Below are 27,320 nucleotides of genomic sequence, written 5' to 3' on the forward strand. Positions count from 1 at the left end.
ATGCATCTGAGGTTGCCTGCAGAGTTTTCTCCTTTCCCCCCAGATTGTGCTGTGGTGGAGGCATTAAGCAGGCTCTGGAAATGATTCCAGTCCTGCCCTATTACTACAGGCCAGAGCAGATTTTTGATACTTCTACCTGGATCAGCTCCTCATGCTTCTCAACTCACATCATGATGACAGCAGTAGGGTAGGGTTTTATATCTCTGTGGATGAAGAAAATAACCACCGGAATTCTGCAGCCACTCCTCCAGAACTGGGTCTCCCTGGATCAACATCTGGGCTGAATCTGAGTCCACCAAGCCAGAGGTGGTTCATCCATTGTGTGGACCAGGAGCAAAATTACCAGTACAGCTGGAAATTTTCTGAAGTTCTCAAGCCCTTTGCAAACCTCTCTTCCATTTGCCCAAGGAAGACATGCTTTCCCACCAGAATAGGGATTCACTCTCTGTTTCCCCCTTGTTCTTCCCTAGTAGGTGGGGGTCAGAGCCTGCCAAATTTGCCAATTTGTTGCAGGGTTGCTATTTGCCAGGCTCCTCCTTCTGGACAGAGGTGTTTCCACAGGGCCCATCCTCTCTTCAGGGACCCGCTGGAGTGGTGTATAGTCTCTCTCAGGGCTATCACCAGTCCTGCCCTAAAACTGGGTCCATACCCAAAGCAATTCAAAGTAGTTCTCAGGGTCCCAAATGCAAGATCCATCATAGTAGGTCCAGAGTTCATACTCATCTTCGTTCCTTCTCTCATCCACAGAGACCTTACTTTGCTCAGGAGAAGCTTGGTCTTCCTCTGTCTGGCCCCCTCCATTCTCCCTGCAAATTCCTGATGCTTTTTATGTTGGCCTCGCTGGATTCCTCTCAGATGAGTCTCACTTGCAATCAGGGCTGGATTAGTCTCAGGCTCTCCTCCCACTGGATAAACCACCCGGTTACCCTCATGACTCCTTTAGTCCACTCCTTCAGGAGTCTCTCTAATGGCTAGATCCTCAGAGGAGTGCCTGTTTCCAGGGCTGGTAAGTCCTTGGTTGACCTGTTGTACTCTAGTGCCTGCTTTGTCTGATTGTTGGCCATCTCTCAGCAGTGTCCCCATCCTTCTAATACTTAGTCCTGGCATGAGTGCAGGGGACTGGCCTAGATGACCTCACGAGGTCCCTTCCAGTTCTACAATTCTATGATTCTGGCTGCAACAGGTCTCATCCTATTGGTAGCAGGGTTAGGTCCTTTGTTTCATCCATGCCTGCACTGGACTGTTTTGGCACCCCTGTGATGGGGCATTCCTATGTGCCAAAAATGCTAACAAGGGATCAGAACCAGAAAAAACAGCCTCATGTAACAGTTTTCACAGCTGATTCCACCTCTGTGGGTATGTCAGGAAGAAGATGTGGTGGTCCAACTCCCGTTTGTCTACAAATTCCTTAAATTCCTCCCAGGCAAATTGCAATCTGTTGTCTGTGAGTACAGTGCCTGAAATGCCATATTTTGCAAAGTGGCCCTTCAATTTGCCAATCACTGACTTGCATCTTGTAACAGGCAAAGCATCAACCTCCCATATTTCACTAGCAGTACACTGTAATCAAGTACTGCTTTTCCTTGAAGGTGAATAAGTCTGCTTCCACCTTTTCCCACTTTCAGGCGGGCAGCTCGTGTGGTAACAGAGTCTCTTTGTGCTGACAATTACCACACCCTTCTATCAAGGAGTGGAGTTGTATGTTCATTCCTGACCAGTGAACACATTCATGGGCCTGTCTAAAACAGCTGTCAATGTCCAGGTATTTTTTTGCGCAAGATCCCGACATAATGAGGCAGCTCTCTGTCCTCAATATATTAACTCATCTTTAATTTGAAAATATAGTTCTGCTCCTATCAGTACTTAGCTTTTGTCTTTTGGCCATCCTGCCAGTATCACTCTCTTGACTACCTTCAGCTGATGTTCTTTTCTATAGCCTCTTTGGTTTCCATTAACTGTTGAGAGTGGGAGGCAGTGCAGTGTATTAATTGATTCAATGTCCTTATCCCCTTCCCCCAACTTGCCAATGCTGGGTATATATGCCCTGCTCAAGGTGTGAGCCAGCATCAGTAATCATCCTGGATAATATTGGATCTCTGGCTGGTGGAACTGGAGGCACATCAATATGTGCTGCAATCTCTTTGGAGCACTAAGAAGAGGCTTGGCCATAGAATCATAAAATATTAGGGTTGGAAGAGACCTCAGGAGGTCAGCTAGTCCAATCCCCTGCTCAAAGCAGGACCAACACCAACTAAATCATCCCAGCCAAGCTTTGTCATGATTGTCTCTCGGGGGTTGTGGTATGATTGCACTATTACTGGGTGTCCATAGGTGTAGTGATGGAATCGCTGCATTCCAAATACAAAAGCCAGAAACTAGTTTTCTATTGGGCCTACCCTGGTTCAATCTCTGACAGGGTTCTGTTGGCATAAATGACTGGCTGCTCCTGCAAAAGAGCGATGTCCAATCCTTTCTCTGGTGCATCACACCAGAATATCAGTGGCTCTCCTCGCTGGTAGTACGTCAGGACAGGGGCATCCATTATGCGTAGGAAAGATAGGAAGTATGGCAAGAAACCACCCTGGCTTAACCAGGCGATCTTCAATGATCTGAAATTTAAAAAAGAGTCTTACAAAAAGTGGAAACTAGATCAAATTACAAAGGATGAATATAAACAAATAACACAAGTATATAGAAACAAAATTAAAAAGGCCAAGGTACAAAAGGAGATTAACTTAGCTAGAGACATAAAGGGTAACAAGAAAACGTTCTACAAATACATTAGAAGCAAGGGGAAGACCAAGGACAGGGTAGGCCTGTTACTTAATGAGGGGCTAGGGAACAATAACAGAAAATGTGGAGATGGCAGAAGTGCTAAATGACTTTTTTTGGTTTCAATTTTCACCAAAAAGGTTATTAGCGATTGGACCTCTAACATAGTGAATGCCAGTGAAAATGAGGTAGGATCAGAGGGTAAAATAGGGAAAGAACAAGTTAAAAATTACATAGATTCTGGGTTTGGAAAGTTCTGGTGAGATATCCATTGTGGGCAGTGGATAGTGGCATCTTTCCAGTGCCCAGTTCAGTAGCTTTGGATCCACGCAGATGCTTCTTACCACCAACAGGCTGCTTACCTAGGCTGTACTGGCCTCAATAGGTGGTACGATACCCCTGCGCCACAGACTTTCAAATCCTTGTGTACTGGGTTAAGTACTGCCATTGGAATTTTCCTTCATGGTAAATACACAGGGCTCCACTGTGGGGTCTACTTCCAGTTGTAGCTTTCCTTTAAAGCTCTCATCACTTTTGAAAACATCCCTATATGCTTTCTAAAATTGTCTCCATTGTCCAAGGGACTCACCCTTTTGCTTCTTGCACTGCATCTATAAAATTCTGATGCTGCACTATGATCTCGGTACCATCTGTTATTTTTTGGGTTAGTCATTATGAGGTCACATTTTCCTATGGGCTGCACTATGCTGTCATTGTACACTATTTGATTGTGCCTGCTCTTTGCAACGAGTGTGTTTGAGTCCAATTAAATCTGAGGAATCACATTGCAGGAGGTCCTACTATCCAGCTGAAATCACATAGTGTGTTTCCCTATTAACATTGTTGCACACATGGGGGGCTGGCATTATCCCTTGTTGTTTTCTTGTCCTGACCACCCAAACCTGATATGCTGTCGGAATTAAGGAGAGAATCGTGATGTCATCTCTGCTGGCTGATGTGACATCCCCCTCTTATACAATCTGGACTGAATCTTTCTGAGACCTTCCTCTGCTCTTGCACACATCATTAAAATGGTTCAACTTGCCACATTCCTTGCATAGCTGTCCTAGTGCAGGGCAGTACTCCTTTACCCACTCATGCTGTCTCCCAGAGTAAATGCATCTCATGTAGGTATGCAACTCTGTTGACCTGCTCTTCTTTGTTTATGTTTCATTGCATGTACTTCTGAGGGTGTTGTTCCTCCTAGGGCTTTCATCCTTTCTCTTGAGGCTTCCACTGTAAACCCCATATCTAAGCATCTGTCTAATGTGACAACACCTCCTCAGAGAAGCCACTCCCGCAGATAGTGATCCCAAGTGCCATACACTATCCTGTCCTGAATTAGGATGTCTATTAAGTCCCCACATTGCATGTAGCAGGCAGTGTGCATAAGGCACTAACACAGGGGTCTATCCCCTTCCCTTCGGATTGGTCTCTAGTGAAAAACCTGCGTCTCTCCAGAGTTTATTTTTACTTCTGGGAAGAGTAGGTCCCCAGGGCTCCTAGGACTGCTGTGAGGCTTGAGGCAATGGTGAGCTTCAGAGCAGTGCAGATCTCTCCACCCTGTTCCCCAAAAAGATAAAATAACAGTTTTACATTCCAGCTGTTGTACTCCAGCATGGTCAGATCTGGTACAATTTAAACTCCTCCTTCCATTGGGTCCATTGCTGGGCTAGGTTTGTGTCTGCAAAATCCAGGGCTCCAATGGGCTTTAGACCGAGTTCCATGGCTCATGCTGCCAGATGCTGCACTGCAGAGAACTCACAGCTCAGACACTGTCACTATGTTTCATTCACAAAGAGAGATGCTGAATGCAGGTGTGATTCTAAGAGCCTGTCCCTTAATGCCCACTGGCAGAAAGCCCACTGTATTGTAACTCATATCAGGCCTACCATACTCACTACCCTCAAAACACTGTTGTCATAACATCTATCCAAAAAGTATCTTGTAAGGCATCATATGTAAACGGTGATGCACTGGTCAGGAATATTATTGTGATATATGTACAGGTTGTGTATAAAGAGATGTATCTGTGCTGGAAAAATGTTCTTAAATGTGTTTGGAGGAAATGCATAAATCAAGCCTTATCTGTTCCACTCCAGCGCTAGTCCCTGTGTTGGGATATACATTACATATTGCCTGTAATTGTAATTGTTTGCTTTTATTAATTTTTTTATTGTTTTTAATGTATTTTTAAATTAAAGGACCAGTTTACATTTTTTGGTTTTTAAATTTTTTTTTTTAAATAGAGGACCTTGGTAAATAATTTTATTAATAATGACCTTTGTTACATTACATTCACATGACTTAATTAGGCCTTTTTTGGTTATACTTTAAAAAAATACATGTTTTTTAGTGGTTACCACACCAATACACCCATTGCCTAAATTAAACACTTTTGTGCCATTCGAGGCTAAATATTGCATGGTACATTGTTTGCTTGAATGGTTTAAATTACATTTTTTTAGTTGTGGGCACACCCATTTGCTTTATCCCCACTTTTTACAATGTTTTGTTAATTTTACTCATTTATATATATGGGAGTTGGAAGACTAGATAAACCACATCATCTGCCACGGACTGAACTTCCCATCTGCTCTGGTGCAAAAGTATGCTAGAGACATCCATTCTTCACATACCCAAAGTTAAGACTAGCCTCCAAGGTAAATTCAATACAATGGATGTGATTTTCCACTTTGTTAAAACAGTTTTATATTGTTATAATTCAGTTAAAATCAAGGGAGTTCCACAGGCATAAAACTGGTGTTATGGAAAGCGAATCAGGTCTCTGTGTGTCTATTTTGTTTCCAACAACCTCTGAAAGCACATTGTGCTGCAGCTGCAGAGAGATTTTCAACCCAAGGAAAACTCAAAACTGGACTCTACCTTGTCCTACTGTAGATGAGGCTAAAGAATATTATCGCTAGATTCCCAGTGTACTAAACCTCATTACAAAGCACCTATGTCTGTTCAACATGGGTTTAAACTGCAATTTTGTCTGCACTGGAATGCAAAATAAAGTATTATAATTTTGTTATCACTAAATGGAATTGGCTTGACATATTAAGTCATAAACTTGCAGTATGCTCTACAGTTGGGGGTTTTTCATGCAGGTCCCCAATCCCACCTCTGCCACCATGTCAAGGTTCCTTCCCCACTCTGAAGCCTAGGGTACAGATGTGGGGACCTGCATGAAAACCCCCCTAAGCTTATTTTTACCAGCTTAGGTTAAAACTTCCCCAAGGTACAAACTATTTTACCTTTTGTCCCTGGACTTTATTGCTGCCACCGCCAAGCATCTAACAAATATAACAGGGAAAGAGCCGACTTGGAAACGTCTTTCCCCTCCAAAATCCCCCCAAGCCCTACACCCCCTTTCCTGGGGAAGGCTTGATTAAAAATCCTCACCAATTTGCATAGGTGAACACAGACCCAAACCTTTGGATCTTAAGAACAATGAAAAAGCAATCAGGTTCTTAAAAGAAGAATTTTAATTAAAGAAAAAGTAAAAGAATCACCTCAATAAAATCAGGATGGTAAATACCTTACAAGGTAATCAGATTCAAAACATAGAGACAGGTTTCAGAGTAACAGCCATGTTAGTCTGTATTCGTAAAAAGAAAAGGAGTACTTGTGGCACCTTAGAGACTAACCAATTTATTTGAGCATAAGCTTTCGTGAGCTACAGCTCACTTCATCGGATGCATCCAATGAAGTGAGCTGTAACTCACGAAAGCTTATGCTCAAATAAATTGGTTAGTCTCTAAGGTGCCACAAGTACTCCTTTTCTTTTTGCAAAAACATAGAGAATCCCTCTAGGCAAAACCTTAAGTTACAAAAAGACACAAAAACAGGAATATACATTCCATTCAGCACAACTTATTTTATCAGCCATTTAAACAAAAACAGAATCTAACGCATATCTAACTAGATTGCTTATTAACCCTTTACAGGAGTTCTGATCTGCATTCCTGCTCTGGTCCTGGCAAAAGACAACACAGACAGAGAGAACCCTTCATTCCCCCCCCCCCCCCTGCAGCTTTGAAAGTATCTTGTCTCCTCATTGGTCATTTTGGTCAGGTGCCAGCGAGGTTATCTTAGCTTCTTAACCCTTTACAGGTGAAAGGGTTTTTCCTCTGGCCAGGAGGGAGTTAAAGGCATTTACCCTTCCCTTTATATTTATGACATGCCCCAATATGGCTGACCAACTACCGTATACCTGTCATACATAAACTCTTTATACAATGCTGCAATACAAACCAGTTATGTCTGGGTGTGTTACGATGAACGTCACAGGGTGTATCGCTTACTCTTGTACATGTTTACAGAGACTATCAATACCCATTAGACAAGTTTGATATTCAGTTGCCAATTAGTCAAGTATACAGTTTTGAGAGTTAAAATCAACACTGAAAAGAATAGCCTAAGGATCATGTCATGTAAACTCAAGGGGAATTAGGCAAATGATAAATATGGGTGAAAAATCTGCAACTTTCTTATTCACATGAAAGTTCTAATAGAACTAATTTCATACGTTTGGCTTACTCACTTGAGTGAAAGTTGCAGGATCAATCCCAATACCAGAAATCATTCCAGCCTCAAACACTGTATATAATACTAGATTTTCACTGAAAACTGAAGAGTATGTGTAGGATAGCAATAGCTGCATTTGGAAACTAGAAAAATGTGAACAATTCTGTAATTCATGTCAGGGTATACATGTAGCATATACATCTCACAGAAAACATAATTAATATGTGCACTTTTAATATAGTCTGGTAAATATGTAATTGTATTGCGACTCACTCTGTTTTGCTGCTGATTTAGATAAAGAATGCCTACATACATTTTCTGAGACATAATAGGAGTTAATGGGACAGGTCTGTTAACATGTAGAAAGCATAGGGTCTGTAACATTATTTAGGTCTGTGAGTGGTTTTGATTAACCAAACTGTTTATACACGCTAAACATGAACGGATGAGAAAAAGCTGCAGCAGCAGTGAGAAAGAAACTTCCTAAATAAAAATGACAGATTATATCCCTTTCACTAGCAAGTTGACGTAAAATGAATACTATTCTGGGATTCTTTTCCAACAGTTGTCTGTGTCTGAGTTTCAAACACATTTGTATGCTGCTCTTTGTTAACAGCAGTAAATACCTCATGGTTGCCAGGAATACCTTATTTTGCATTGATTCTGCCTAGTTTTAGCACTGCACATTCCTTCTGTAGATAAAGGAAGTTAGAAATATTGCAAATGACAGTTTGTGGAGATCCTGCTCTCTGACCTTTATCTGCATTTAACAACAGCTTAAATTCTACATTTTGTTCAGCATAGTAATCACACAAAAGTCTTCTAAATAGGCCCCTAGAAGCTGCTATTCAATATCTGAGAGTTGCTCCTATTGTAGGAGCATTTTCTCCCACATTTGGTTGGTTTAGGAGAAAAGTATTACTACATTTTTAGGTTTAGTCTATAGATTTTTTTTCCCTTTTAAATCTTTTAATGAGGAGTAGAAATGCTAATAGTCTGTTGTGTATTTTCTTTCTATGGCTTTCTGCCAACTATAGATAAGTCAACAGTCAAAACACTAACAAGTTTTTCTGTTAATAATAAGGATAATTTGAAAAGTAGCTTGAAAAATGTGAGTGTTTCTGTAACATTGAAATAAATCTCTTATCTGTCCAACAAACATTTATATAGAAAGCAGCTATTTCTAGCTACGTTAATGTCTTATTTATATAGCTTGTATCCATACCCTTCCTTGATTATATCTGGAAGTAATACATTTGTTAATAATGTTAAGCACTGAACACGTTTAATAAGCAGATAAAATGAGCTAAATAAGGAATTTTATCAAAATTTTATTATACAATTAGTTTTTTTCCTTATTAAACTAGTGTTATGTATGAGTTATACTGACTATTTAGATTGTGTAGAAAGAGATTCAGAGATTCAGTGAGGAATTTTGAGAGATATGTAAATAATTTTACATTATGTAAATGGAAATATTGTAATATGTAGTTTGATATATTAAAATATAAACAATACTGAAAATATTAGGTAATTCTAGACAGCAAAACAATTAAAGAAAATTTGATATTTTGAATTATTTTTTGTAATTTGGAAATCAAGTTTTAAATCTAAAATAAAGAAATACATGAAACAAAAGAACCTATCAATTCATTTTTCATAAATGGAAAGAACTGACTCTCCATGGGAAAAGGTTCTTAGCATAATCCTGTAGACCACTGGGTAAATTACTTCAAAATGGATGCACAATAAGGGAAGGAGTGATCTCAGTAATCACTGTCCTCAAAGAGCTGGGGTGAAAATCCAGGACAGATTTTCTTCCATGGGGCACAGCCCTACCAGTTTCCTGGAGCACCAAGACATCAGAAATACTACTGCCCCCCCTTCACTGTCTACATCTGTTCAATGTAGACAAGAGGGATGGTCTATTGTGACTACTGGGCCCACAAAGTATACATCTATTGTGAGCTCAAATGTATAGTGTATATAAAAATTCATTAGATGTTACAATAACCATGAAAAATAGGTCAAATAATTTACGACACTGAATGTTTAACAAGTGCAAGAGAAGCAGGTAAAGAAGCTGGATGCGTCTAAACCAAAAAGGCCATGTTGATATACAACAAGTACTGTTGGCGTTATGCTTGGTGAAAACAGATTATATGGAACCAGAAGTTAATAGACTAAAATTAATGTGACAGATATTATGCCTAGTTGGTGAACAAAATAGTGAGGGGGATGAACTATGGCACCCACTTTTTCCCTTTTGGGGTTTCCTAAAAAGAGACTTTGAAAAATAATCAGTTCAGTTCAGCTCTCCCTCTCATCCCACCTTACATCCCCCCAGCTCATCCCCCAACCTACCAACACTGCAACGCATCTTGACTTATCTAAAGGACTTTCTTCCTGAGAGGAAGGCTCTCTGGCCTTGCTCTTGTTTAAGGAACTTTGTTTTCACCTGTGAGTGCTGAAAGTCATCACATTATCATGACATCCAGTCCTCAGTTCAGCAGTGGGGATATCTAATTAGCAGCACCACAAAGGCATGTATTTCCTTCGCTTGCTGTATTATTTTCTGCCCCAGTGTTTCTTTCCTCCTGTTCTATCTCACTCTCTTGTCTTTTCATTGACATTTCCTCAGACACCTTAAAAACATTAAAGTCAAGATTCCTGATGTGTGGCTCCTGGTTTAGCTGTATCTTTCTCCACCAAGCATCTATACTATCTCATTGAGAGACACCACTGCATCCTCCTAAGAAGCTATCTGATCTGGAAATTATCTGAAGTTATTACCCCCTTTTGGCACTCTCTGAAAGAAACAAACAGAACCATTAAAAGGCCAGGTGCTAGTCTGTCATCCCTTCTGATCAATATATGCATGGGATCATTAGCGGAATGTGAAGAGATGACTTCCCCAATGTTTTAAAAGACAGTCTACATGCTGTGTGGAGTCACATTTCATTCCCATCCTGTGATCTGGTTTTATTAACAAAGAGATAACATAGTTCATCTCAAGCCATCTCCCTGTGCTTGGCTGCATCTAGGATCCTTATCTCAGGACACTGAGACCAGAATCTAGAGCGTCTTTGCTTCAAATTCTAGCTCCCTCATATAAGCATCTCCCAGCAGGATCAATATTTTCAAGGACAAATCTACTGGAGTATTTCCCATCCCTCTTTAAAAGGGCTAGTGAGGCAACATGGACTCCAATATGCAGATAAAATACAGCTTTATAGCATTATCTTTTCTGACCAGCTGGTGTAATTGAGTGACTCGGCTAGTATCTAATAGCTTTGGAGGAGTGTACGCAGGCTAACGCTCACTGAATGGGTATACCTGCTGTTTGTTACACAGGCTTGCAACCTAAGGGTTTTTGTTGGAAGTTCAAGTAGCAGTGTTTCCCAATAATGCTTTTTATTGTTTCCTCTTTGCAAAAAGGTTGTGACCTTTCATTTTAGATACAGATCTTCATAGGGTCGTCCATGCCTTTTTCATCTTAAAGTTGGATTATTGTAATGTGCTGTACAAGAGGCTATATCTTCAAACAATCCAGAAATTAGCTAATGCAGATTGTGACTACCCATTTATTAATCAGTACTGCATTACTCCTGTACACTGGCTACTGACTGATTTATAGGGGGATTATAAGGCATTGGTTCTAACCTGTAAATCCTTAAGTGAAATTGACTATAGCTACCTGTGTCATTGCTGCTCTCCTTACATGATTCTGTAGCAGTTGTGAACAGCCAAGACCCAAAGCAGTAGTTGTTCTTGATGTGGGGCCCTTGACTCTGGAATTCACTTTCCCACACAGTTTGCTTGAGTCCAGATTTGAGGACCTTCAGAGTATGCTGCAAGACTTTACCCAGATTTTACTGGGGAGGGAGTGGGTGCTGAAATGTATTTTAGAACTGATATCTAAGATTGTTCTTTGTTGGCATGGAGACAATTTGTACGTTATTTACTTATTATTTTAAGTTTTGCACATACACTGAACAATTTGTGGTTGGCAGATTTTAAAAAATGGCCTAAATAATTTGTCACCCCAATACTAACAAAGACCCAACATTTCAGCCCACTGGGATTTTTCCTTTCCATCAGTCATAATCATATGCAGTTCTCTCAGAATAAATGGTGATGAACAAACATGGCAATACCCTTGGATAACGTGAATACTCTAAAACTGCCCTCCTTGCAGAATTCTAAGTGTTTCTTTATTGGAAATAGTGTAAGACTGCCTCATGTGTACTTCGCAGTGTGGTAGTACTGGAAAAACTGCAAGAATGGCAGGCTTCAGTTTTTACTATCCAGTTATGCTGAGCTTGCAATTTACACAGAGGCAATGATCTACATGCTTTGGTCCACTCTGCTTCCTTTGCATGGTTCAAGAGGCGTAAAGGTAGATGAATCTTCAAGATCACTCCAGGTGGAAATACTCCCAGTATAAGGGATTCCCAGCAGATATAGAGCCATCGGAGCCTTCTACATTTTCACCCTGCACCTCTTGCTATAGTGGATGTCGGAGGCATGGAGAGGCCTGCCAGTTGAGGTGGAGTGGTTGGAGTGGAAAGCACTTCAAAAGATCAAAGACAGCCGGTGCAGTTTGGAACAGCCACAAGCGCTCTAAATTGTGCAGAGAATAAGAGAGTTGTAACCAGTTCCTTGATAATCTCGCCTTTCTCTGCTGCACCCAGTATAAAATGGACACAGAAGAGAATCTGGTCAATTGTCTAGTGAGCGCAGAGCTGGGATACAAGAATCACTGAGTTGAAGTTCCAGTTGTAACACTCCTCCGTGGCCTGGGACATCTCTCTCTGGCTCAGTTTTCCATTTGTACAATGGGACAATAATACTTTTCATGAAACCTCTACAAAGCCAAAAGGAGTTGAAGAGTGTGCAAATTAGTGCAGAATTTGTCCCTAATGCATTAAAATGAGCAACGTTCTACATATAATCACAAAGGCCTAGATTTTTAAGATATTTTGGCATTGCTTTGCTCAGCATTGAGATGCCTAATTTATTTAGGAGCCTAACTCATTTACTGTAAATGGGATTTAAGCTTCTAAATGCCTATATCCCTTTTGAAAATGAGATTTAGGAGCTACAATGCTGAGCACAGCAACTATTAAAAACCTTTAAAACTCTGGGACAAAGGGACCAGCTACAACTGTGGGAGAACAAGATATTTTCATTTCCTACATTTTTAATTTAATTAACAATTTACCTTAATCTGGCTATGTCTGCATTGCACAGGGCAACATAACAAGGGGCCCATAAACTGGTTAAATGATTTGCCCAATGACATAAAATTAATTTATGACACAGTTAAGAGGAGAAGTCATGAGTGGCTTCCTAGTCCTGTGTCCAATCTATTAGACCATGCCGCCTCCGTTAATGTTGGATTTCTTAGGTGCTTTATTGCAAAAAGGAAGGAAACACTCAGTTCTTTTCATTTTTAAAAACAGTCTACTTTAAAAAGTTTACTTTAAGTTTTTCTTATTTGGGCTTCTAACAAGGAGCATTTATCTTTTGAATGGTAGGGGGAAAGAGGTAGGGGGAGGTATGATTTGTATCAGTTGTTGGAAACAGCTGTTTATTGTAATTTAGCACTATGTGTCAAGATATGTAGATGATGGACAAACTATAAATGAAGGAAATAAAAAATAAAGCATTAATTTTCCTGCAGAGCTGTCAGTATTTCAATTACAGAAAAACCACAATAACTCTCTCTGTTTGTGCTACTTACAATTTGGGAGCCTCACTCCTCCCACTTCCTCATCTCCTTAGCACCCAAATTCTCAACCTTTATCTACAAATACAATAACAATAATTACCCTGTCACTGGACACTATGCCAACATGCTGATAAGAATGGGAGGGAGAACTACTCTCCACCTCTTTACATAATGCTGTAAATTGCAGGGCCTGAATGGACTTTGCTAAAAATCTTAGTACGCTATTGAGCAAGTCCAGAAATTATTTGTTTACAAATGTATAACTATAGATATTTTTTTCATATGTAACTAAGAGACTTCCTCCTCATGGATATCAAGTTAAAAATGTTTTTGTGCAGTTGTTTTTGATCCATCTAACTTAGACATAACAAAGTTGAATAGATTTTTTTAGGCTTCCAACAATAGAACAATAACTTCCTGACTGAAAGCAAACAGGGACATTTTCAGTTCCAAAGGAGAACTTTTCACTGCTCATGTGAGTATTAGCTAATAGAACTTGACTGCCACATAGGCCTTTCTTCACCAGCAGCTGAGATCACTGCCTCCTTATTGAGGATATTACAAGCAAAAGGAGGTTTCGTAGAGGACACTGCTGTAACAGCACTGCTCCCTAATCTGCTCTCCAAATATGTCTGGGAGCACTGTCATCCCTATTGAGGATATCAACAGGGCAGGATGCTTTAAACAAAGGATTGCTATGTGAACAAGCCTATATTTTCTTTTTGATGCTTATAATTTTCAGCTGTTAGCTTTATTTGTATAAAATGCCTATCTTATAATCTTAACTATTTTGTCCTATTTAAAGATGTTCTATAATTTGTAGATTTAACATTTATTTGATACAGTTATCTATGAAAGGTATTTTTAAGGAAGGATCAAGGTTTCCTATTTTTTAATGTGACATTATTGGAGTCCCAGGGATTTTTTGTTTTTAATATTTGTGTGTTGTGTAACTTCATCTGTGTTTTTTATATTTACTTTGGCATTACAAGAGAGACTTGTTATCTTGGCAAAAATGAGTCAGAGAGAATACAGGTCATCTGAGAAGATAAAGCAACAGAAGCAACTTGATCAATATATTAAATTGAAAATTAGCAGTGAAGATAAAGATTCCTCAGTGACTAATTTATTGTCAGAGGCTGTGGTCCGCACCACATGCGGATCTAGCCTGCATACAGGTTTAGGCTCTGTGTCTTCTAGGAAAGTGGACATAACATGAAGGACTTTACAACCAGCTTTTTAAAATGATGAATAAAAAACTAGCTGTTGTATTCCCAAGAATTAAAAAACCTGGAAATACTAATAGAACCACTGAAAAGGGATCAATTATCCTATTAAAGAACAGGACCAAATTAAGATGTATTTGAATAGCTCTAAAATATTAGCAGGCACATTAAGATAATACTTCATTACATCATAGGCTGGGGTCTCTGGAGAATATGTCAAGACTCTCCAACCATCATATTTTAGGATTAGAAAAAGAAACAGAGGGTTATGATCCTTCTGTTCCTTTACCTGAAGAATTATTGGGGGAGTAGTTTAATCCACTATTAAGTATACAACGTGCTTTTGAATGACTTCCTCTTCCATGCACACTTGTGAAGCAAAAAGGGCACTGGGAACAAAAGGACACTTTTTGGTTGCTTTTAACATGTAGCAGATTGAAATGAACATTTATATTGTCTTAAAAAGAAGATTAGTTATCAAGAAACACTGAGTTATAATGTTTTCAGATAGTGAAAAAGAAACAAGTCATAAGCAGAACACATTTATAAAATAGGCACACACATTGCAATATTTTATCCTACGAGACTGAGATACTTCTGGGACTAACCTATGTCACCTTGATTTTGATAAGGTTTGAAAGGTTTTTGTTTCAAAGCGTCCTATATCAATTTTAGTTGAGGGAAAATCTTTGGAAGCAGTAACTTTGATCTTACTAAAAATACTTATTTTCCTGAATCTTCAGCAGCAAAATCCTAGATATGAAATAAAGTTTGGACATATGTATTTAATAAATGGAAAATTTTTCCCGTTGGAATTATGTAACATGCCTTACTAACAGCACCATAATAGTTTATTTAACTATTAACAGATGTGCTGTAAATTATTTTGTCTTTGTGATTGGTCTAATTTTGTTAGTATTATTACTAGTGACAGTCAATAAGATTATTTTATAGCATTTGTTTTTTTAAAAATTGATAAAATGAAGAGAGGAATACAAAAGTCACATGTAACCTTAGCATTCATACACCAAACAACAATACAAGGGATGATTTTAGACTCCACTAATCTATGACTCAGCAAGCTTTGGGGCATCCCCCAAATCTTCAACCTGCTACTTCTCTGCACCCCCTCTTCTGCTGTCACACACACAGAGCTGGCAGTGTGTGCTCTGCACTATAGCTGAATCAGTCAAATATTGAAAGACTGAAGGAGTAGCATTATGGACCTAAGATGCGTCTCCTTAACAGTAGGTTACGTTGTCTCCTGCTCATTAAGGTCCTGTTCCTACATGTGCTTAACTTTACAAACGTGAATTGTGCCACCAAAGTCAATGGGCCTACTCATGTATAAAGTTAAGTATGTGCATAATTGTTTTCAGGATTGGGTCTAAATTGCTAATGTTACTCACTGAAACTGGTTTCAGAGTGGTAGACGTGTTAGTCTGTATCAGCAAAAACAACGAGGAGTCCTTGTGGCACCTTACAGACTAACAAATTTATTTGGGCATAAGCTTTTGTGGGCTAGAACCCACTTCATTAGATGCATGGAGTGGAAAATACAGGAGCAGGTATAAATACATGAAAAGATGAGAGTTGCCTTACCAAGTGTGAGGTCAGTCTAACGAGACAATTCAAGGGAGGAGTAACAGTAGGGGGAAATTAGTATGAAGGAAATTAGGTTTACACACCACACAACAAAAACACCAACTCAGGAACCAAACCCTGCAACAAACCCCGGTGCCAACTCTGTCCACATATCTATTTAAGGGACACCGTCATAGGACCTAACCACATCAGCCACACCATCAGGGGTTCATTCACCTGCACATCTACCAATGTGATATATGCCACCATGTGCCAGCAATGCCTCTCTGCCATGTACATTGGCCAAACCGGACAGTCTTTACGCAAAAGAATAAATGGACACAAATCTGACATCAGGAATTATAATATTCAAAAACCAGTAGAACACTTCAATCTCCCTGGTCACTCAATAACAGACCTAAAAATGGCAATTCTTCAACAAAAAAACTTCAAAAACAGACTCCAACGTGAAACTGCAGAACTGGAATTAATTTGCAAACCGGACACTATCAAATTAGGCCTGAATAAAGACTGGGAGTGGTTGGGTCATTACAAAACCTAAACCTAATTTCCCCCTACTGTTACTCATACCTTCTTGTCGACTGTTTGAAATGGGCCATTCTCATTATCACTACAAAAGTTATTTTTCCTCAGTTGGTATCCTACTGTTAATTGAATTGTCTCGTTAGACTGACCTCACACGTGGTACGGCAACTTCCATCTTTGCACATATTTATACCTGCTCCTGTATTTTCCACTCCATGCATCTGATGAAGTGGGTTCTAGTCAACAAAAGCTTATGCCCAAATACATGTTAGTCTGTAAGGTGCCACAAGAATGCCTCATTGTTTTTACTGAAACCAGAAGTTCCAGAATTAAATCCTACCTTAAATGATCTAAAAGTATTTAAAATATTTAATAAGCATCTAAATTTCATTTGGATGAACAAACAATCCAAATTGCATAAAAAGGAGGGAGCTCAGTGCCCTCTACCCAAAACATATTCACAGCTTGTCCTGGAGATGTGACAGACAGAAGCACTTTGGAAATTGGCTCCACCAGGTGTTTATCAGAAGTGAATTTGTATTATTACTATTAATTGGGTTTATTGCAGTAGTGCCTACAGACCAACCAAGATGGGGACCCTATTGTGCCAGGCATTGTACAAACAGAGAGTAGTAGACAGTCTCTGCCCTGAAGAGTTTACAGACTAAATAGACACAACAGACACAGGGTGGGGGAATGGCTATAATGCACAAGCTGAGTGAACAATGTGATGGCAGTAAATGTTATGTTAGTTCCTTTTTCTGGGTGTGGGATTAATTAGGAGGGGGTCAGCTAATAGGAAAGAAAAGGGAATGGAAACGGATCACGGAAGGGAAGGGGAGCAAAGGAAACAGGACAAGGGAGAAGAGGGCAAGAGGGCAGGTGTGGAGTAATGCTGAGGTTAAGAGACGGAAAGGGTCATGTTTGGTGCAAAAGGCCAATCAGCACAGGTCAGCGAAAATGATAGAATCATAGAAATATAGGGCTGGGAGGAACTTTAAGAGGTCATCTAGTCCATCTGCCAGTGCTGAAGCAGGACCTGGTATACCTAGACCAGTGGTCACCAACCGGTAGATTGTAATCGACTAGTCGATTGTGGAGCCTCTTTCAGTTGATCTCAGTCACAGGCTAGGGTCACCAACCCTCCTGCAGCCAAACCGGGAGATCGGCTGCTACCAGTCTGGCGGCGCAGGAGGGCTAAGGCAGGCTCCCTGCCTGCCCTGGCCCCGTATTGGTCCCAGAAGTGGCCTGCATGTCCGGCAGCGGCTACTGAGGGGGAGGGGCAAGGGGTCTCCATGCGCTCCCCTCGCCTGAAGGCACCACCCCCGCAACTCCCATTGGCTGGGAATGAGCGGGGCAGGGCATCACAGAAGGGGTGGCGCAGAGATGTGGCCTCAGGGCAATGGTGGGGCAACAGTGATTGGGTTTGTGTAATTACTGTTATTTCGACATTTTCTTTGAGGTAGATCCTGGTTTGCACTTAAATTCAAAAAGTGATCTTGTGCTTAAAAAGGTGACTTAGACCATCCCTGACAGGTGTTTATCTAATCTGGTTTTAAAAACCTCTAATTACAAGGATTCCACAACCTCCTTTAGGAGCCTAGTCCAGTACTTATCTGTCACTATAGTTGGGAAAATTTTCCCCAATATCTAATCTAAATTTTCCTTGCTGCAGATAAAGCTGATTACTTCTTGTCCTACCTTCAGTGCTCATGGAGAACAACTTATCACCATCCTTTCTATAACAACTTTTACATATCTGAAGACTGTTTTCAGGTCCCCCATCAGTCTTTTTTCTTAAGACTAAACATACCCAGTTTCTTTAATCGTTCCCCATAGGTCAGGTTTTCTAAACCTTTTATCATTTTTTTGCTGTCCTCTTGACTCTCTCCAATTTGTCCACACCTTTCTTAAAGTGTGGCGCTCAAAACTGGACACGATATTCCAGCTATGGCCTCACCTTAGTATAGTGGAACAATTACCTCCCATGCCTTGGATATGACACTCATGTTAATATACCCCAGAATGATATTAGCCTTTTTGCATCTGCATCACATTGTTGACTCATATTCAATTTGTGATCCATTATAACCCCCAGATCCTTTCTCCAGTACTACTGCATAGCCACTTATTCCCTGTCTTGCCTTTGTGCATTTCATTTTCCTTCCTATATGGAGTACTTTGCATTTTATTTTGTCCATTTCAGACCAATTCCCCAATTTATCACAGTCATTTGGGGGGGAGGGATACCTCAGTGGTTTGAGCATTGGCCTGCTAAACCCAGGGTTGTGAGTTCAATCCTTGAGGGGGCCATTTAGGGATCTGGGGCAAAAATTGGGGATTGGTCCTGCTTTGAGCAGGGGGTTGGACTACATGACCTCTTGAGGTCCCTTCCAACCTTGATATTCTATGATTTTAAATTCTAAAAGTATCCTCCAAAGTGCTTACAACCACCTTCCCATGTGGTGTCATCCACAAATTTTATACGCCTACTCTCCACTCCATTATTCAAATAATTAATTAAAATAGTGATTAGTAGCAGACCCAGGCCTGACCCCTGTGGGACCTCCAGGAGAAACATCCTCCCAGTTTGACAATGAACCTTGATAACTACTCTAAGTATGGTTTTTCAACCAGTTGTGTATCCACCTTATAATACTTTCAGATAGACCACATTTCCCTAGTTTGCTTGGAAGAATGTCATGTGGGACTGTGCCAAAAACCTTATTAAAATCAAGATATCACAACTACTGCTTCCCTCCCTCCATTAGGCCAGTAACCCTGTCAAAGAAAGAAATAAGGTTGGTCTGGCATGATTTGTTCTTGAGAAGTAAGTGTTGGCTATTACTTACCACCCTGTTGTCCTCTAGGTGCTTATAAATGGGTTATTTAATAATTTTTTCCAGGTATCGAAGTTAGGCTGACTGGTCTATAATTTTCCAGGTCTGTTTTGTTCCCCTTTTTAAAGATAGATATTATATTTGCTCTTCTCCAGTCATCTGGGACTCACCCACCCTCCATGAATTCTCAAAGATAATTGCTAATGATTAAGGCTAAGATTATGTCCCGGAAGTCCCAGAATCTGTGACTTCCATTGACCTCTGTGACATTTTCTGCCCTGGGGCTGTAGCCAGCCCACACAGCTGCCCAGCCATGGTGGGTGGCAGGTGGGACTCCCCACAGCTGCCCAGCCACAGCTGCAGCCAGCGGACCCTGAAACTACCAGCCGCCCAGGACGAGGGGACCCCGCAACAGCCCAGCCCCAGGGTATGGGGACCCCGGAGCTCCCAGACACTGCAGCAGTGAGGGATCTGGGAGCCCCAGCAGCAGTGGGTGCTGAACCCACCTACCCCTTTTGTCAGGGATGTTTTCAGTGAAAGTTAGGGACAGGTCAGGGGCTGCCGTGAATTTTTGTTTATTACCCGTGACCTGTCCATGACTTTTACTAAAAAATATCAGTGACAAAAACTTAGCCTTACTAATGATTCTGAGATTGCGTCAGTTAGTTCTTAAGTAGGCTGGGGTGTATTTCATCAGGCCCCGTCAACTTGAATTAATCTAAATTATCTAAATATTATTTTACCTGTTTTTTCCTTATTCTGGCTGGTGTTCCTTCCCCGTTGTTATTAATATTAATTGTATTAAGCATCTGGTCCCAATTAACCATTTTTGTGAAGACTGATTCAAAATGGTCTTAAATACCTCAGCCTTCTTGTTGTCATCTGTTATCTACTCCACTTCCCCACTAGACAGTTTACTTACACTTTTCTTCTTTCCCTTACTCCAAATGTATTTATATAACTTCTTATTGCCTCTTATGTCCCTTTTTAGGTGTAACTCATTTTTTGCCTTAGCCTTTCTGATTTTGTCCCTACATGCTTGCAGTATTCTTTTGTAGTCATCCTTACCAATTTGTCCATATGTCCACATTTTTGTAGGATTCCTTTCTGATTTTCAGGTAATTAAAGATCTCTGATGAAGTCATATTAGCTTCTTATTATTCACATTGGAATAGTTTACTATTTTGCTGTTAATATTGTCTCTTTGAAAAACTGTCAGCTTGCCTTAATTCCTCTTTTCCTTAGATATTCTTCTCCATGTACCCTACCTACCAGTTCTCTGAGTTTGTTAAAGTCTGCTCTTTTGAAGTCCATTGTCCTTATTCTGTTACTCTCACTCTTTCCTTTCCTTAGACTCATGAAATCTACCATTTCATGATCACTTTCACCCAAATTGCCTTCAACCTTCAAATTCGTAACCAATTCCTTCCTGTTAGTCAGAATCAAGTCTAAAATAGCTGTTGCCCGGTTACTTCCTCCATCTTCTGAAACAAGAAGTTGTCCCCAATACATTACAAGGACGTAATGGATATTTTATGTTTTGCCAAGTTACATTTCTAACAGATGTCTGAGTAGTCAAACTCTCCCATTACTACAGGTCCTGTGTTTTGGATATTTCTGTTATTTGTTCTAGAAGTGCCTCGTTCACCTCCCCCTCCTGATTTGGTGGTCTACTGTAGAGCCCTACCATGATGTCACCCTAGAATTTTTCCTCTTTTATCTTCACTCAGAAACTTTCAGCTGGTCTGTCTCTCACCTTCTTCTGGAACTCAGAACAAGTGAATACATTCTTGATGTATAATGCAACACCTTCTCCCTTTTTTCCCTGCCTGTCCTTCCTGAACAAACTATAGCCAGTGTTTTTCAACCTTTGGTCTGTGGACCCCTGGGAGTCCACAGACTATGTCTAAGGGGTCCACAAAAGGGTGTTGTTACCATAGAACAGTGGTTTTGAACCTGTGATTCGTGGACTCCTGGGGGTCTGCAGACTATGTCTAAGATTTCTAAAGGGGTCCACACCTCCATTTGAAATGTTTTAGGGGTCCACAAATGAAAAAAAGGTTGAAAACCATTGCTCTATACCAATATTCTAGTCATGAGATTTATCTCACCATGTCTCAATGATGTCAATTAAGTAATAATTTAGGTTGTGTACTAAGACCTTCAGGTCTTCCTCTTTGTTCCCTCTACTCCTTGCATTTGTGTTTAGACATTTAAGATGTTAAGCAAATTCCCCCCCTTGTTGCTCCTTTGACCCTTGAAGTCTTTCAACCATGATTTGAGGACTTCCATAGCTCAGACGTAGGTCAGAGGTTTATTGCAGGAGTGGGTGGGTGAGATTCTGTGCCTGCATTGTGCAGGAGGTCAGACTAGATGATCATAATGGTCCCTTCTGACATTAATATCTAGGAATCTATGAATTGTACTTTACCATTTCCCCTCCAACTTCCAGCACTCTGTCAAGGTCACCTTTTTTAAATCCTTCCTGTGGGTTTTTGTCACCTGCCCCCTTTGAACCTAATTTAAAGTCCTCCCTCCTCACTAGTTTGGTGAGTCAGTGTCCAAAGATGCTCTTCCCCTGCCAGGTCAGGTGGATGCCGTCTCTTCTTCCTTTATGGAACAGTGCTGCTTGGTCAAGGAAGCCAAACCCCTCCTTTTGACACCATCTGCACAGCCATGTATTAATCTCCAGGATGTGAGTGTCCCAGCCTGGGCCGTTACTCTCAACTAGGAGGATGGATGAAAACAGTACCTGCACTGTTGACTCCTTCATCTTTGCTCCCAGTCAAAACTTTACAAAAGTGTAGGTAGGACATAATACTGACTGGTCTGCGCTGTCCCATTTGAACACAGAAGAACAAGTTATTTCCCGGTTAGCAGGCATACAAAATGAAGTGTCAGTTTCCTTACTGCAACATAGACAGTGAGACAAGTGTTTAGAGCTTCATAAATCAATCAACACTTAATAAAAATAGTCTCTGTGATGAATTTCCTTCCTCTTGTTTCAAAGACTTTTAAAGAAGGCAATGGGATGGAGGTTCCCTCAACCTGTCACCTAACCACCTGTAAACACACTGCTACTTTAGGCTTTTTGATTAGCACTGGAGACCATCCCCGAATTTCTGGCATAATCCTTGGGGCAGATTCTAAATCACATTCAATGTGGTGCGATGTGGTGATATTGTAATAGAACATCATTTTGTCTTTTCCTCCCTCATGCTATCTTGAGTTTTATATTGTGATGTATTGGCATGTCATGATTAAGCTAATGTGCTTGTGCTACGTAACATTGTAAGGGAGGCGTATGATCCACTGGACAAACTTCTAAAAGTTGCAATGCTAGTAGCTGTAGACACATTCTCTCTGATGTAATGGTAAATTCTCTGTTGGCTGTGGTACAATGTTGCTGAGGGTGCATTCAATGGTACTATGGTCATGAGTCTGGGATGCTTCAAATTGAAGTCTCATGACTTTAAAAGCGATGGTAAGACTGAGTTTCTGAGCAGCCCTTAGCTCTGTGACAGGCCAACCATATATTGTATGTTAAATTTTCAAAAAAGGAAAAGAATTGTGATCTACCATATTCAAAGGGGTTTTGAGTCTTGAGAAGAATTAATTATCTCTTTGTTCAAACTTGGAACGTTTTTCAGATTTTTGGTGCTGCTAAAAACTTCCAAATTACATTTAATCAATAGATTAAAAATTTTGTATGCTATGATCTCTAACTAATTTTTAAAAATAAATCACTACATTCCCCTTTTCTTCCCTCTTCCTAATCTCCACTTTTCCCTGTATGCCTGCCTCCATGTATCTTTCCTTGTTTCTTTCAATGCCCATTTCCCTCAGGGAATTTTCCTATATATTTTTCATCCTATTGGAATGTTTCATTTGATATATTTTCTCTAAAACCCTCCAATTTATTCATATTTTTCTTTTTTAGTTTAGCCCTTTCCGCTGTATTTGTTCTTGCATTAAGTGTTTTCTTTCTCTCTTTCTCCTTTGTGCCAACCTCTCTCCACCACTATCTTTTTCTTGCATTTCTACACCCTTAGTCCTCTCCTCTCTGTTTCTCTGAGGATGAAAGTCAGAAAACAGACCCTGTTCATAGTCCAAATGCAGGTGAAGATTGCACTTAGGAAGGTGAATGGGTTACAGAGTGAAGTGATTTGACAGACCTGCATCACTACCATTGCTCACCCTTTATTCTATCTGTGTGAGGGTGGAGTCCAGAGTACTGGAAGTGTAGTGGTTTGGGAAAATCCTGAGCTAGAGAGATGGCAGATAGAGTCTGGGGCAGAGGCAATGCTGGAGCTTGAAATAGTGGTAAAACAGAGTGAAAGAGATTAGGGCTTATGCCAATGGCACAACTGGAGGTCAAGGCATTGCTGAGCTATTACAGAGGTTGTGACTCACAAGTAGGGATGCCAACTTTCCAATTTCTTAAAACCAGACACTATACCCTCCCACCCGATTGCTCGATCGCCCCCGCTCCACCCCCTGCCAGTCGCTGTCTCCCCACTCTCTCAGGACTCACCTGTAGGGTTGCCAACTTTCTGCTCACACAAAATTGAACACCCTTGCCACGCCCCTCCTCCGAGGCCCTGCCCCTCACTCACTCCATCCCCCCTCCCTCTGTTGCTTGCTCTCCTCACCCTCACTAACTCACTCATTTTCACTGAGCTCGGGCTGGGGGTTGGAGTGCAGGGGGGTGAGGGCTCTGGATGGGGGTGAGGGCTCTGGTGTGGGGTTGGGGATGAAGGATTTGGGGTGCAGGAGGGGGCTCTGGGCTGTGGGGGTTCAGAGTGTGGGAGGGGCTCTGGGCTGGGGCACAGCTTGGGATGTGGGGGGGTGTGAGGGCTCTGGCTGTAGGTGCAGACTCTGGGGTGGGGCTGGGGATGAGGGGTTTGGGGTGTAGGAGAGTGCTCTGGGCTGGGACTGAGGGCTTTGAGAGCAGGAGGGAGATCAGGGCTGGGGCAGGGGGTTGGGGCCCGGGAGGGCTGAGGCTTAGGATGAAGGGTTTGGGGTGCAGGAGGGGGCTCCAGGCTAGGGCTGAGGAGTTCAGAAGGCAGGAGGGGTTTCAGGGCTGGGACAGGGGATTGGGGCGAGGGAGGAGGTGCAGGCTCTGGGTGTCACTTACCTCATGGAGACGCAGCCAGGCAGCTCTGTGTGCTGCCCTCTCTGCAGGCACTGCCCCTGCAGCTCCCATTGGCCACAATTCCTGGCCAATGGGAGCTGCGGAGGGGTGCTTGGGGCCAGGGCAGCATGCGGAGCCTACCTGGCTGCCCCAAGCCTAGGAGCTGGGGGCGGGGGGTGTCATGCCACTGCTTGGGCACGCGTGGAGCCACGGCAGGGAGTCTGCCTTAGCCCTGCTGTGCCACCGACCGGACTTTTAACAGCTCGGTCAGCACTTCTGACCAGAGCTGCCAGGGTCCCCTTTCCACCAGGCGTTCTGGTCAAAAACCAGGGAGTGGTCTTCTTTGGTGTGGTGATACTAAGAATGGGGGAAAGTGCAAAGCTGCCAGCTCCCTCAATATTATCCCAAGGACCATCATGATTTTATGCTTCACAGCTTCTCAGTCTGTTGATTTGACAAATCTTGTGAACTTTTGCCCTTAATCAAAATGGCTGCCATCTCCTATTACCTTATAGTAGGACAACAGTACAAAGTGAAAGTCTCCGCCTTCGGTTAAAACGACATCCGTTTCCATGCAGCTTTGCGGAATGAAGTGAGGCTGCCTTTAGGAACGAGTGCTGCCCCCTCCTCTTGTTCGCTGCGGGACTGAAGCCAAGCTGCCTACAGGGAATACTGCCACCCTCTGGGCTCTCCGTTTAGGAATCTGGACGGTAGGGCTGGTTGAAAAACAAAACAAACGTTGTGAAATTTGGTTTTGGTCAGTTTTGAATTACAGAAATATTTGACCAGCTCTGTTGGACTGGAAGAGACTGAGGAGATGTAATGTGCTAAAGAAGCAGAGTCAAAATGAGGGGGCAGGAGTTGGTGGGAGGAAAGGGAAAATATAGGGAACAAGTACGTGTGGACGAGCATGCAGAGGGAGTGTAAGTGGGGCTGGGAAGTAGATGGGGCAGGGAGAGAAACAGGAACGGGCTGGGAGGAGGGAGACGGAGGCGGGTTGAGGTAAGGGGGAATGGGGAAGGGCAGCGTGGCAACTCTCCAAGCCTAGAAGCCAGAGAGCGAGAGAACTTCCCTACACTGCAGGCCATGGAGGCCCACATTTGTGTGATTTAAAGGTTGAATTTTGAACCTGAAATAATCACACCCCTCCAAGGGCTTGGGATGGCTTGTCGCTAAAGACTTGGGGCAGAGAAAGCGTGGGTTTAGTTTTAATTCCGTGAGGCTATTATAATAGTGTGGTGTTTGATTCATGACTTTTGAACCCTAGGGACAGCAGCACTAAGGTGGTGCTGGGCCCCAGCACGGTGATACCGTCTTTGGTGGGGAGACAGGACGCAGAGTAAGTTTGGGACCGTCCCTTTTGAGCGTTCATCACGCGTACCATGGGGTGGGAGGAAGAGGGGCATTTGCACTCCATCTCTTGGAGCAATAACGCAGGGGGCTTGAGGGAGATCGATTGGAAACCGCCGCCCCCCCGCCCCGATTGTGGTAACGGGAGAGGAGGGGGTTGGCGCTGGGGACTCTTTCCTCCTCTGCCGAGTGGCGCGGCGCTGCCAGATGCGGCGAGGGGCCAGAGCCAAAAAGACGCATAGCGGACGAAACGGCCTCTCCCGCCCGTTCTCGCGAGAGCCGGAGAAGAGGTGGGGCGTCAGCGGGGCTATGACTGGCGACTCGGAGCTGTCGCCATTGTGAGTTCTGCAGGCGGAGGCGGCTGGGCCGCCCGCAGCGGGGGGTGTCTGGGACGAGAGGAGACGCAGGCTCGGGTGAGTAGGGGACAGAAGAAGTGGCTCGGTGTGTGGGGCTCCCCCTGCCTGGCCGCGGGGACATTGACGGAGGTTGAGGCCCGCAATATCCATCTTGTCTCTGGGCTGTGGCGGCAGGAGCCGCCACAGCCTGAGGAGCAGGCCCGGCCGGGCCGCAGAGCAGCCAGGTCTCTACCTGGCCCGGAGAGACTCAGCCTCTTTGTCGCCCGCTGTCCCGCCCACCCTGCCAGGCTTGGGGTGAGGCACAAACAACCAGCCCCCCTCTCCGCCACCAGCTCTGACTCTTCCACACCCTCTGTCCCCAGCTCACCAGGTGTGGATCAGCCCTGCCAGTGCCACCCTCCGAACCGCTTCAGCCTGGTCCCCCAACACCAGGCCAGCCCCTGGTCGGGCTTGCTGAGCAGCGCAGGCTCGCTCCCGGCATGATCCCTCCCCTTTCTCTCCGCTGGGCCTAGGGAGTTGCCCTGTTCCCTCTCCTGACAGGGCTGGGGGAGTAGCCGCACCTTCCTGAGTGAATCTGTGGTGGAAACTTGACCCCGATGGACTGAGTGGTCTGGGAGGGCTCATAGAGTTAATCAATTCTATATCTGTATAGAAGTCCCAATTATTTCTTCTCCTCCCCATTACCACCACTAAGACAGAAGACGGGAAGGGGGCGTGCAGAATGGCTGTTGAAGGGGAATTGTTCATTCCCTTGTTGTGGGTCCCACCGTGCCAGAACTAGTCGCTGGAGGGAACTTTAGGAAGGGTCATATCCCAAAGCAAAGGGAACATAAACCATCCATAAGAGACACTTCTTCCTCCCTTCTCCCCCACTTCCCAAACTCCTGAGGCAGACACCTTCCTAACAGGCAGAGAGGCAGGGATGCTGGCTGTATACACCCCCTCCACATGAAGTATTTTGGGATCACACTGATGGCAGAAGGGGCATATGCAGTCTTCTATTGTGTAGTGTTGCAGTGGCCCTTTCAGAACTGGTGTAAGTTAAGGAAGGCCTTAGTGGTCATCTGATCTGCAGAATGGGCCTCTGGCAGCTGTAAGACACAGGGAAATGCTTTTTTTTCCCTCTCAGCCGGATTCTCTTCTGATTAAAAACAGCTTCTGATTCTAGCACCCCAATGATGAACCAGCACCAACCCTGATCCTATTCAGTACTGCAAAGTCCAAGTGTTCAAAAGTCATTAGTAA

General features: G+C 42.6%; 1 protein-coding gene and 1 long non-coding RNA gene across 7 annotated transcripts in view; one reads left to right on the forward strand and one right to left on the reverse strand.

The window, feature by feature from the left end:
• Nucleotides 1-1,870: 1,870 nt before the first annotated feature.
• Nucleotides 1,871-26,578, reverse strand: LOC141995905 (uncharacterized). Its single transcript, XR_012641433.1, has 3 exons — nt 26,443-26,578; nt 24,878-25,085; nt 1,871-2,609 (listed from the first exon to the last, which is right to left on the reverse strand). It is a non-coding gene; the product is annotated as an uncharacterized LOC141995905 (long non-coding RNA).
• The window catches only part of MARCHF7 (membrane associated ring-CH-type finger 7), a 33,231-nt gene continuing 31,602 nt past the window's right edge, over nt 25,692-27,320 (forward strand). For 5 of the 6 annotated variants that reach the window (XR_012641431.1, XR_012641432.1, XM_074967415.1 and 2 more), the window contains exon 1: nt 26,020-26,132. The gene's annotated coding sequence lies outside the window, so the exon portion shown is untranslated. Of the gene's footprint in view, nt 25,709-26,019; nt 26,133-27,320 lie in introns of those variants that run through there. The other variant, XM_074967416.1, reaches the window with a different exon arrangement.

Source organism: Natator depressus, chromosome 11, assembly GCF_965152275.1.
Source record: "Natator depressus isolate rNatDep1 chromosome 11, rNatDep2.hap1, whole genome shotgun sequence".
Lineage (NCBI taxonomy): Eukaryota > Metazoa > Chordata > Testudines > Cheloniidae > Natator > Natator depressus.